Genomic DNA, 14079 nt, shown 5'->3' on the forward strand with positions numbered 1-14079 from the left:
CCATGCATGGTGCTTAGTTGGAGTATGAGTCTCAGGAACGACCCCTGTGCTCAGATTTTTTGCATCTCTTGCTCTACTTGTGGAGCTCCTGTCCTCTCCAGATCTTATTATTTCCCACTTTTTTTTATTAGATTCCATGCACTCTGCCCAACGTTTTTCCATAAGTCTCAGCATCTGCTTTTTTAGTCTGCAGGGAAGAGCCTTTCAGAGGCCCTCTGTGGCAGGCTTCTAACTTGTTCCCTGTTTTCTTTTTATTCTGATGTCCATACTCTTGTCATTAAAGCCAGAGTTCTCCCTATTGATTAGTTTTTTAGGTGTACAGATTTTAGTAGGTTTATCCTATATTATATGTCTATATGAGTGAGTATATACTTGGTGTGTCTTTCTGCTTCTGGAATAGTTCATTCAGGATCTTCCTTTCCAGTTCCCACCACTGACCTGTAAATTTCATGATTTTTTTTTGGTGTTGTTTTGTTTTGTTTTTAATTGCTGAGTAATATTCCATTGTGTAGATGTACCACAATTTCTGTATCCATTCTTCAGTTGGGGGAGCAACTGGGTTGTTTCCAAGTTTTGGCTATTACAAATAAAGCTGCTACAAACATGGTTGGGCAAATGTCCTTATTGTGTACTTGAGCCTCTTTTGGATACATGCCTAGGAGTGGTATAATTTGTTTTTGAGGAAGCACTATTCCTAGTTGTTTGAGAAAGCAACAGATTGATTTCCAGAGTGGTTGTACAAGTTTATATTCCCATCAGCAAGGAAGGAGGGTTCCCCTTTATCCACAGTCTCATCAGCATGTGTTGTCTTTTGAGATTTTGAGAGAAACTTAAAGCAATCCTACTGAAATCAGGAACAAGGCAAGGCTGCCCACTCTTTCCATATATCTTCAACATAGTTGTGGAAGTCCTGGCTAGAGTAATAAAATAATTGAAGGAGATCAATGGAATAGGAATCAGAAAGGAAGAAATCAAAGTATCAATATTTGTAGATGATATGACAGTGTACCAGAGTGACCCAAAACTCTACCTGCATAGTCATACAGCTGATAAAAACCTTTGGAAAACTGGCTGGATACAATATTAATTCAAAAACATCAGTATCACTTGTGTATACAGAAGTCAAAAGGTCTGAGAAAGAAATTAGTGAAACAAAAGGAATGATATTATCTAACCAGGCCATACATCCTAACACTTCCCAGATATTTCCTTGGTGGGGACTCCAAATGTAAGTAGATGAGCTTCAAGGGAACATCGCAATTCAAATCACCAGTAAGTGGAAGAAGATGGAGGGACTTCTAGGCTAAAAGAACATATATATCCTGATAGTTCATCATTTAATACAATGATTAAAGTCCCTGAAAATTCCAAGGACTAAAGAACATGACTGACAATTTCTTTTGGGGGAAATGTGGAATATTTCTATGACAGAGTAGTCAGCTAAGAAAATGACAAGATATTTTCAGGTAAATGGAAGGAACCCTGAGAAATCATCTTGGGTGTAGTAACTAACATGCAGAAAGACAAATATCATTTGTATTCACTTATCAGGAGGTCTCATAATAGTAGGGTTAAAGTTCCAAAAGGCCATCTTTTGTGACCATAACAGTCTTCCACTAGGAGAATTGGGTGGCGGTTAATTGAGTTTTTGGGCCAGGACATCCTATGGAAAATTTCAAGCAACCCAGGCCATTGTTGTTAAAGTATGTTGCTCTCTGCCCTCAACTGATTAATTCAGTGCCATGTTCTTTTATCCACAGAGATGTTTCCTTCTGCGTGAAATGGGATTCCATACAGAGACTCACAGTCCAATATTATGCAGAGAGAAACCTTAAGACACCTCGTACTGAATAGGATTTCCCTATGAAATTCTCCCTTCCCTCAGCGCTCTGAGAAGCCTGCAGGAGATTTGGCAGGAATTGTGAAATAAGTAGAGGAAACTGAGGACACAAGGAGAACAATTCCCTGGTAATCAGGCTACAGAGGAAAATGATTCTGCCAGCCTAGTTGAAACCTGATAAGCTAGGGTCAGACAGAAGGTGGAGGAGGGCCTCCCTATCAGGGAACTAGAAAAAGGTTATAGAGATATAAGAAGGAGGCTGAGTAGGACTGGAAGGAGAAGAAGGAGGGGGCAGCAAAGAGGATACAAAGTGAACAAATCATAATGAATAAATAAGAAAAACTTTGATCAAGGTGAGATCTTCAGGACAGATGGCTTCTTCTTGGGGCTGGTTCCGAGTACGGGAATGATGAACTCAGTTTTCTTTAAGGGACTTGGCACTGAGATTCTGAAATGTTCCAATGAGTATATAAACCACACATACTTCAAATGATATATTTTAAAGAAAAAAAATGTGACACAAGGGTAAGAATTTGAATCAGGGAGCAATGGAAAAATAGTGTAATGTATATTAAATGAAATTCCCACATAAGTAATAAAAATATGTTCACAACTTTTACATGGAGAAATTATTCTGCTGAAGGAACAAAGAATTTGATTTTGTAAGGCTTGCTCACCAGGAATTCATTTTGTAGCAGAGTATCCTAGCCATGAACTAGAGTTTACCCAGCTTCTTCAGACCTCAGGAGCCTAGGTGGCACCTCTTAACAAGACACATGACACTAATACTACTTTTACAGAGTTTGTCTGGGGCACCACAGCAGGAAACATATTTGCTTGGTGTCCTAGGCATATAACACAGATTCATGTCTCTGTCCTTAAGTCCCAGTTTTAAATGTAAACCCCAGAACCAGAAGGATTGTTCATTGACAACTGAGTAGGACACAAATGCCAATCTAGCCTGGTAGACAAGGCAACCATGCTCATAGAGGGTTGGCAACTCTAGTGTTTAACATTGCTAGCTTTCAAAGAGTTTATTGCTCCTCAGTTTTTCTTTTACATTCACAGTTCTTTCTGTGTTTCAGCCAAACCAATCCCAGGAATTGTCTGGTTTCCTTCTCTTTTAGCTGCTCTTAAAGACTCAACAATCAAGGGAAACCTAGACCCTGTTAGCCTATTTTATCAATAAGAATATGAAGGTACATTTAGTGAATACACCACTAAATGCTCAATTCAAAGTAACAATGTAGGAAATTTTAAATCCAAGACCACAGTAGGAAACATTGACATTTGGTACATTCTCTTTAATTCCCAATCACATTGAAGCTTCTCTATTTAGAAAGCTATCCAATTAAATAAACATTAATTTTCATTTCCTACCTGACATTTCCACAGAGGTAAAATATTAAAAAAAAATTTTCCTGAAGGTTACTATGTAAGTTCTTTTTTCTTAATGATAGATGTTATGTCCTTACTGTTTTAAAGATTGACTTCATATCAATTTTAGGTTTATAAGAGAAGAGATGATGCTACAATGCTCTAAAAAGACCAACAGATCTCAGAAAATGGGACTTCCACAGAAGAACTCATGCCAAAGGGTATTTTGGTTCAAGAAATATGTTCTGTTGGTCAATATAAGGACCTAAAATTAGGCTGGGAGACAAACATGCAAGCTGCACACGTGCCATGTCAAAAAACTTTTAAATGCTGATTAAATTAACATATCACACTGCTCTGGAAACTGACTTATCCTTTCAACATGATATATTTTCACAAGGTATAAATATTTGTCATGCCAAAATCAAAATGCACATAGAGTCTTACAGGTGGCAAAGTACACACTAGCCTAGTTAGGTACTAAAAACTCAAAAATATTACTTCATATGTTTAAAAGGCAAAACTGCCTATCCTGTTTCAAAAAGGGCACACACAAAAGATAGCTAAAACAAACATCAAAACCCAAGTAGAAGATGCCTAATACTAATGCTAAACCTAACCCCTAAACCTAACCATAACCCTAATGCCATGCTATGCTGACATAACAATTGTATAATGGTTTTAAAATGTTATCATGTCCTCACAATGGAATTTTGACATAAAAATGCTATTGTGACATCACAATGGTTTTATGACATCATAATTCTTTGGTGACATCACAATAGTACCATGACATCCCAATGCTATTATGACATCATAATGTTATTATGACACTATAATGCTATTATGACATGATTGTCATATGACATCACAAAAGAATTTTAACATCACGAAGCTATTATGACATAACAATTCTATTATGACATGATTTTTGTATGACAAAACAATGGAATTTTGACATCACAATTTCATTATGACCTCAAAATGCTATTATAATATTACAATGGCATTTTGAAAATGCTATTATGATATCACAATGGTATTTTGATATTATTTTTTTAATTTTATTTTTTCTTATCAGTTACATTTTATTAACTCTGTATCCCAGCCATATCCCGATCCCTCATTCCCTCCCAGCCCCTCCCTCCCTCACTTATCTCCACCGTGCCCCTTTCCAAGTCCACTGATGGGGGGGACCTCCTCCCCATTCATCTGATCCTATTTTATCAGGTATCTTCAGGACTGGCTGCAAAGCCCTCCTCTGTGGCCTAACAGGACTCTTCCTCCCTTGGGGGGTGGAGAGGCCAAGGAGCCAGTCATTGAGTTCCTGTTAGAAATAGTCCTTGTTCCCCTTACATTGGGAAACCAATTGGTTACTGAGCTACCACAGGCTACAACTGAGCAGAAGTTCTAGGTTATATCCATACATGGTCCTTGGTTGAATGTCAGTCTCAGAAAAGACCCTGTGTCCAGATATATTTGATCCTTGTGGCACTCCTATACTTTCCCCATCATTCTAACTCCCCTTCTTTCATATGATTCCCTGTAATCTGCAGAAGTTTTTGTTATGAGTCTTTGTATCTACTTTGAAAACACTACTAGTTAGAGTCTTTCAGATGCCTTCAGTAGACTCCTGTCATACGTTCAATGCACATCCCACCTGTCTTTCTAAATGAGGATTGATCATCTTAACCCATGTCCGCTCTCTCGATTTTCTTGTTTAGGTGTATATATTTCCTTATGTTTATCATATCTTACAGGTCTATATAAGTGAGTATATACCATGTTTGTCTTTCTCCTTCTGGGATATTTCACTCAGAATGAACTTTTCTAGGTCCCACCATTTGCCTGCAAATTTCATGATTTCCTCCGTTTTTGATTGCTGAGTAATATTTCATAATACCACAATTTCTGTACCCATTCTTCCGTTGATGTACATATGGGTTGTTTCCAGGTTCTGGCTATTACAAATAAAGCTGCTATAAACATGGTTGAGCAAGTATCCCTTTTGTGTACTTGAGCAAACTTTGGGTATATACCTAGCAGTGGTATAGCTGGGTCTTGAGGAAGCACTATTCCTACTTGTCTTAGAAAGCGCCAGATAGCTTTCCAGAGTGGTTGTACCAGTTTACATTCCCACCAGCAGTGGAGGAGGGTTCCCCTTTCTCCACAACCTCTCTAGCATGTGTTGTTGCTTTAGTTTTTCATCTTAGCCATTCTGATGTGTGTAAGGTGATATCTCAGGGTCATTTAGATTTGCATTTCCCTGATGGCTAATGAGAATGAGCATTTCTTTAAGTGTTTCTCTGCCATTCGATATTCCTCTGTCGAGAATTCTCTGTTTAGCTCTGTTCCCCATTTTTTAATTGGATTACTTGGTTTGCTGCTTTTCAGCTTCTTTAGTTCTTTGTATATACTGGATATTAGTCCTCTGTCAGATAAAGGGCTAGTGAAGATTCTTTCTCAATATGTAGGCAGTATCTTGTTTTGATGACGGTGTCCTTTGCTTTACAGAAGATTTTCAGTTTCACGAGGTCCCATTTATTGATTGTTGCTCTTAGAGCCTGTGCTGTTGGTGTTCTGTTCAGGAAGTTGTCTCCTGTGCCAATGAGTTCTAAGCTGTTCCCCACTTTTTTTTCCAATTGATTTAGGGTATCTGGTTTTATGTTGAGGTCCTTGATCCACTTTGACTTTAGTTTTGTGCAGGGTGATAAATATGGATCTATTTTCATTTTTCTGCATGTAGATATCCAGTTGGTCCAGCACCATTTGTTGAAGATGCTGTCTTTTTTCCATTGAATTGATTTGGCTTCTATGTCAAATATCGAGTATTCATAGGTGTGTGGGTTTATTTCTGGGTCTTCTATGTGGTTCCATTAATCCTCCTTTCTGTTTTTATGACAATACCATGCAGTTTTTATTACTGTTGCCCTGTAGTACAGCTTGAGATCAGGGATGGAGATACTGGGTTGTTTTTTTTTTTTTTTTTTTTTTTTTTTCTCCATGTGAAGCTGGGAATCTTTTTTTCAAGGTCTGTAAAGAATTGAGTGGGTATTTTGATGGGAATTGCATTGAATCTGTAGATTGCTTTTGGCAGGATGGCCATTTTCACAATGTTAATGCTACCAATCCATGAGCATGGGAGATCTTTCCATCTTCTGATATCTTCTTCGATTTCTTTCTTCAAAGACTTGAAATTTTTCTCAAACAGGTCTTTTACTTGCTTGGTTAGAGTCACCCCAAGGTACTTTATGTTATTAGTGGTTATTGTGAAGGGTGTTGTTTCCCTAATTTCTTTCTCAGCCTTTTTGTCTTTGGTATACACCATGACAAACTGAAGGAGAAAAACCACATGATCATCTCCTTAGATGCTGAAAAAGCATGTGACAAAGTCCAACACCCATTCATGTTTAAAGTCTTGGAGAGATCAGGAATACAAGGCACATACCTAAAGATAGTAAAGGCAATATACAGCAAGCCTATAGCTAACATCAAACTCAATGGAGAGAAACTTAAAGCAATCCCACTGAAATCAGGGACAAGACAAGGCTGCCCATTGTCTCCATATCTCTTCAACATAGTACTTGAAGTCCTAGCCAGAGCAATAAGACAACTAACGGAGATCAAGGGGATACAAATTGGAAAGGAAGAAGTCAAATTATCACTATTTGCACAGGGCTTCTAATTTTTTTTTTGAGTTGATTTTTATCATGCCACTTTGCTAAAGGTGGTTATTAGCTGAAGTTCTCTGGTTGAATTTTTGGGGTCGCTCATGTATACTATCATATCATCTGCAAATAGTGTGTCTAGGCTGTATGTCATTTCTGCTTGGTTTTGGTGAGTATATAGCGTATTCTCTGTCACTGTGGGATTGGGCAGGCCGTACCTTCAGTGATGGCAATCCTGCGGAGCTAGGATGACGGCTAGCAGACTCTGGCCCTGGAAGGATGGTGCAGCCGCCGAGCGAATATGGGACCCAGGGACAGGTACTGCTGGCTTTTGCCTGCCACTAATGGGCTTGGAGCTTTCCCTCAGTGGCTGTAGTCCCCAGGCAGTTAGGTCTGTGCTGAGAAAGATGAGTCCACTGTGCCACTGTGAGGAGGCAGAAGGAAGTCTGGGGGAGGGGAGTGCCGCGAGATCTAAGGATCGTTTCTCTCCTTCCCCAAACAAGTCCCAGGGTGACCCGAGACCAAAGTTTTCACCTCCTGCGATTCTCCCCGTTGTTTAGTAAGCCTCACCGCCGTTCTCCTGGGTTAGAAGTCCCTCCTTTCACCAACTCAGAAGCCTAGGCATTCCACCACTCAGAAACTGTGTGTGCTAGTCACCATCTTGGCTCTGCCCCTTCCAGTATTTTGATATTATAATCAAAGTATGATATTACAATGGAATTAGAACCTCAAAGTGATAAAATAACATAACAATTCAATTGCAGCATCACAATGCTATTATGACAGCACAATGGCATGACATCCAATGGTATTATGATTTCACAATGGTTTTATGATATCACAGTGGTACTATGACATGACAATGCTATTATGACCTCACAATGGTATTAGAACATCACAATGCTATTATGATATCACAATGTTGTCTTGCCATTCCAATGCTTTTATGACATCACAATGCTATTATGACATCATAAGACTATTCCAACATAATTGTGGTATGACATCACAATGGAATTTTAACATCACAATGATATTATAACAACACAGTGTTATAATGACAGCACAATTCTATTATGACATCACAATGGCATTATGATATTTAAATGCTATTTTGATATCACTATGGTATTTTGACTTCACAATGGTATTATGAAATCACAATTCTATTATGACATCACATTTGTAAAAGGGCATTACAACTTTATTATGACATCTCAATGGTATTATGTCATCACAATTGTGTCATGACATCTCAGTGCTCTTATGACATCACCATGGTATTATGATAAATAAATTCTATTATGACATCACAATTGTATTATATCACAACTTCATTATGATATCACAATGGTGTCATGATATCGCAATGATATTATGACACACCAATGGTATTATAACATCACAATGCTAATATGACATCACAATGATATTTCAACATGATTGTGGTATCTAATCAAAATAGAATTTTGAGGTCACAATGCTATTTGTACCTCAAAAGGCTATTATGATATCACAATGCTATTATGATATTACAATATTATGACATCCCAATGGTATTATGATTAAACAATGTTATTATGACATCACAATGCTATTATGACTTCAAATGGTATTTCGACATGATTGTGCTATGACATCACAATGGAATTTTGAGATAAAAAAGCTAGTATGACTTTACAACAGTGAGACTTCATAATGATATTAGGAAATCCAATGCTATGGATGACATCACAATGTTATTATGACATCACACATGGCATCAGGATATGAAAATTCATCATGACATCCCAATGCTATTATGATATCACAATGGTAAGGTGCTCATTGAATGAGAGGAAGAATGATGTCACAAAACAGGTGAAAGCAAGTAAGAGTTTCAGGAGCCAGTTATTAAAAGGGCCAAGTGGATAGCCTGCTTGGGAGAAAAGCTGAGATTCCCCCAAGCCTCAATCTGGGCAGGTGAAAGCACACAACCCAGAGATGACAGTTCCTGTCTCCAAGACTTTTAGTTGAGTTGATTTGTCACATATTTCTTTCAAGAGCTTTTCATATTGAACCACAGGCAGCAGGCAGAGAGAGGGAGACAGAGAAAGAAAAAGCTAGAGCTACATATTTAGAAATAGAGAGACCAAGATCTACAGAAAAAAAAGATATAAAGTGAAAGATACTATATTCTGTCTGATAATTTTCATTGGCCTGTCAAACTTAAAGCACACCCTGCCACAATATAACTCCAATAGGAGACATTTCCTTACTGGGGACTCCACACATAATTAGATGAGCTATTATATCAATAAAAATGTGAAGGTACATTTATTGAGGACATGAGTAACTGCTCAGTTCAAAGACACAACCTAGGAAATTTCAGATCCAACCCCACAATAAGAGACCACCTTGTCACTTGGTATATTCCCATTAATCCCACGTCACTTTAAAGCATCCTTACATAGGAAGCTGTCCAAATAAATAAACATTAAAGTTTCATTTCCTACCTGACATTGTCACAGAGGTAAACAGGAGAAAAGGTGTGGGATCTGGATAAAGAGATACGATAAAGGCTTCTTGAGTTTCACACAAAAAGTCACATACGCACAGTATCAGAAATACTGGACACTGAGAAATGTTTGTTTACTCATCCCCATGGAATCCTCAAGAATATATCAGGTGTTGATTGGCTGAGATTGACAATGATGTCATGAAACTGGTGAAGCCATTAAGAGTTATTAAAGGGGCCAACTGGACAGCCCACTTGAGAGAAAGGCTGAGCAGCCCTACATGCTTCAATCTGGGCAGTTGAAAGCTCACAAAACAGAGATGACAGTTCTGTGTCCAAGACTATTAGTTCTGGCATACTGTCACACATTTCTTTCAAGTGGTCATTACTGAAGCCACCTGTACTTGACATGTCAGTTTCACATTATCACAGATTCCAGTATTATTTGTTAAAAGCACAGATATGCCCTCAGTCAGTGAATTACTTACTGGAAAAATGCTTCCTGACAAAGCCAACCGTTTAAACAAAAAGTGATTAATTGGGATCTTGCTTATATTTTTTACACAGACCTTCCAGGATGTCATGTCAGCAAGCAGTCATCTTGTTGTAGTCCTTCAGCAGAACTGAGAGTGCTTCACTAGCCACAGTCTGAGAGAGGGAGACAGAGAGACACAGAGAGAGAAAGAGCTAGGGAGACATATACAGCTGGAGAGACAGAGAATGACCATATTAAAAATATACAGTGACAGCAATTGAGAGACAGAGACTCCATTTGTCTGGTCATTTTCATTGGCATATCATCAACAAAGCACACCCTCTTATATTATAACTCCAACAGGAATTATGTTATCTAAAAAGGCCATGCCTCCTAACCCTTCCCAGAAATTTCCTTACTGGGGACTCAACATCTAAATAGATGAGCTTCAAGTGGACATTGGAATTCAAATCACCAGGAAGTAGAAGAGGGAGAGAATACTAGGCTAAAAGAACATATTTATTCTCATAGCTTGACATCCAAAACAATGATTAAAGCCCCCGCAAAACTTCCAAGTTCTAAAGACCAGGACTGACAATCTCCTTTGGAGAAAATGTGGAATATTTCCATAAGGGAGTATTATTCTGTTTAAGAAAATGACATCAAGATATTTCAGGCAAATGGATGGAACCAGGAAAAATCATCCTGGGTGAAGTAACTAAAATGCATAAAGACAAATATGGTGTGTATTCACTTATTAGGATATTTCCTAATAGTAGGGGATAAAGGGCCTACAAACCAGTCTTCCACTAGGGGAATAGGGTGTCAGTGAATTGAGTTCTTTGACCAGGTCTTCCTATGGAAATTTTCAAGCAAACTAGGCTGTTATTAATTAAATATGTTGCTCTCTGCCCTCAAATGATAGATTAGTGCCATGTTCTTGTATCCACAGCGATACTTCCTTCTGCACCTAATGTGATTTCATACAGAGACCCACAGGTCAATTATGCACAGATAGACCTTAAAACACACAGCTCTAAAAGAGATTTCCCTATGAAATTCTCGCTCCCATCAGAGCTCTGGGAAACCTGCACGAAAGGAGGCAGGAAGAGTGTCATAACTAGAGGTAATTGAGGACACAAGGAGAACAATGCCCTGAGAATCACACTGCAGATTCCATTATACAATACAGAGAGCCTTGGTGAGACCTGATGACCTAGGGTCAGATAGAAGTCGGAGAAGAATCTGCCCTATTAGGGAACTAGAAAAAGGGCATAGGGGTAGAAAAAGTGTGGGTGGAACTGGAAAGAGAAGAGAGAGAAGGAAGCATAGGGGATTCAACATAAAAAAATCTTAATAAATAAATACAATAGCAAAAAACTCTGATAATGTTAACAAAGTATAGAGCTCTTTAGGACTGATGGTTTTCTTGCGGGTGTTACCCAGATGTGACAAGGATGAACTCAATTTTCTTTAAGTAACTTGGCATTGAGATTCTGATTATGTTTTAATGAGTATATGAATAACACATACTTCAATTGATGTATTTTAAAGAAAAAAATATGTGTGACAAATAGGTAGGGATTTGAACTGGGAGCAATGGAAAAGGAGTGTAATCTCTATTATATGAAATACGTAGATAAGAAAAATAATGTGTTGACAAATTTTACAATGACATTTAATATGGAGGAAAGATTCTGCTAAAGGAATGCAGAGTTTGACTTTAAAGGCATGTTTTCCAGGATCTCATTATGTAGCAGAGAATCCTAGCCATGAACTAGTGTTTACCAAGCTACCTGAGACAAAATGAGCTCAGGTGGCACATCTGAAGAAGCATTTCTTGAACTAACACTACATTTAGAGGGTTTATCTGGAGGATCACAGCAGAAAACACAGCTGTTCTGGTGTCCTACTCCTATAACATGGACCCATTTCTGTCCTTAAGGCTTAGCTTTAACTGTAAACCCCAGGACCAGGATAGTTCATGACTTAACACTGAATAAGACAGAGCTGCAAATCCAGCCAAGTCAGCCAAGGCAACCCTGCTCATAGAGGTTTGGCAACATCAGTGTAGAAGAGCATCAGCTTTCAAATACTTTGTTGCCCCCAGTTCTCCTTTTACATACACCAATCTTTCTCTGTTTCGGCCAACAAGTCCCAGGAATTGTGTAGTTTCCTTCTCTTTAATAATACCCCAGGCAATGCTAGAAACTGCCAGCTTATTATATCAATAAGAATGTGAAGGTATATTTATTGAGGAAACAAGTAGCCACTCAGTTCAAAGTCAAAATCTAGAAAATTTCAGATCCAAGACCACAGTAGGAGATCACACCCTTATATAATATAACTTCAATAGGAATTGTATTATCTAACACGGCCATAACTCCTAACCCCTCTCAGACATTTCCCCACTTTGGACTCCACATGTAAATAGAGAGCTTCAATGGGGCATTGCAATTCAAATCACCAGGAAGTAGAAGAAGATTGAGGGACTGCTAGGCTAAAAGAACATAATAATCTTGCATTTTGTCATTCAATACAATGATTATGTCATTCAATACAATAATCTTCCTCCTCTTCATCAACTTCCTAGGTCTAAAGCAAATGACTGACAATCTTCTTTGGGGAAAATGTGAAATATTTCCGCATGGAGTATTCTTCAGCTAAGAAAATGACATCACATTTTCAGGCAAATGGATGGAACCAGCAAAAATCATACTGTTTAAAGTAACTAAAATGCAGAAAGACAAATATGGTATGTATTCACCTATTAGGAGGTTTTCTAATATTGGGGATAAAGTTCCAATAGGCCATTTTTTGACCAAAGCAGTGTTCCAATAGGGGGATAGTGTCAGTTATTTGAATTGTTTTGGTGTCAGTTATTTGAATTGTTGGGCCAGGGGATCATAGAGAAAATTTCAAGCAACCCAGGCTGTTGTTGGGTTTCTGCCTTCAAGTAATAGTTTGTGCTATATTCTTAGATCCACAGAGATGGGATTCCATACAAGACCCATAGTTTGATATTATGCACAGAGAGACCATAAAACTTCCAGCTCAGAGCTCTGGGAAGCCTGCAGGAGAGAAGGCAGGAAGAGTGTGATAAGTAGAGGGAATTGAGGACACAAGGAGAACAATGCCCTGAGAATCAGGCCACAGGGTATGATGATGCAGTCAGCCTTGATGAGTCCTGATAACTTAGGTTCAGATAGAGGGGGGAGGAGGATCTCCCCTCTAAGGGAACTAGAAAAAGGGCTTAGTGGTAGAAGAAGGAGGGGGAGTGGGACTGGAATAAGAATGGGAGAGTGTAGCAGAGGTGATACATAGTGAACAAATTGTAATAAGTACAGAAGAAAAACTGTGATCAAGGGCATGAAGTATTGACCTATTCATGACTGATGACTTATTATTGGAGGTGGTTGCAGGGTACAACAAGGATGAACTCAGTTTTCTTTAAGGGACTTGGACTGAGACTCTGTTCATGTCCCAATGGGTATATTAACAACACATATTTGAATTGGTGTATTTAAAAATATTTTTCAGTGTGACACATGGTTATGAATTTGAGCATGGGAGCAATGGATAGGAGTATGTGTATATTATATGATATTCCCACATAATCAGTAAAAATAATATGTTGACAACTTATACAATGACTGTGAAAATCAAGAAACAATTCTACTGAACAAGCAGTCCTGGCACTAACAGTGTTTAGAGAGTTTGTCTGTAGCACCACTGAAGGAAACAGAGCTGCTTTTGTGTCCTAGGCATATAGCATGAACTCATTTCTTTGACATTAAGGCCCTGGTATAACTGTAGTTCCCAGGACCAGGAGAATTCCTCACTGACCACTGAGTAGGACACAGCTTGCTTGGGAGAAAAGGTAAGCAGCCTCAATCTGGGTAGCTGATAGCACACAACCCAGCAATGACAGCTCCTGTCCAAGACAAGAGTGTAACATATTTCTTTCAAGAGGTCATTAATAAAATTGACTGTTATGACAGGAAAATGCAATATTGACATCACAATGGTATGACCTCAATATGCTATTATGATATCACAATGATATTATGACTTCATAAAATTTTCTTGTCTCTTCACTTAATTTTTCTTTAAGGGCTGTGAGTTACAATTATATCGATTTGAGAAAAAATATTTGAACAAGTTGATTAAGGCACATGCCTTTAATCCCAACACAAAGTACAAAGAAACAGGCAGTTCTGTG

This window comes from Meriones unguiculatus (assembly GCF_030254825.1).
Source record: "Meriones unguiculatus strain TT.TT164.6M chromosome Y unlocalized genomic scaffold, Bangor_MerUng_6.1 ChrY_unordered_Scaffold_25, whole genome shotgun sequence".
Taxonomy (NCBI): Eukaryota; Metazoa; Chordata; class Mammalia; order Rodentia; family Muridae; genus Meriones; species Meriones unguiculatus.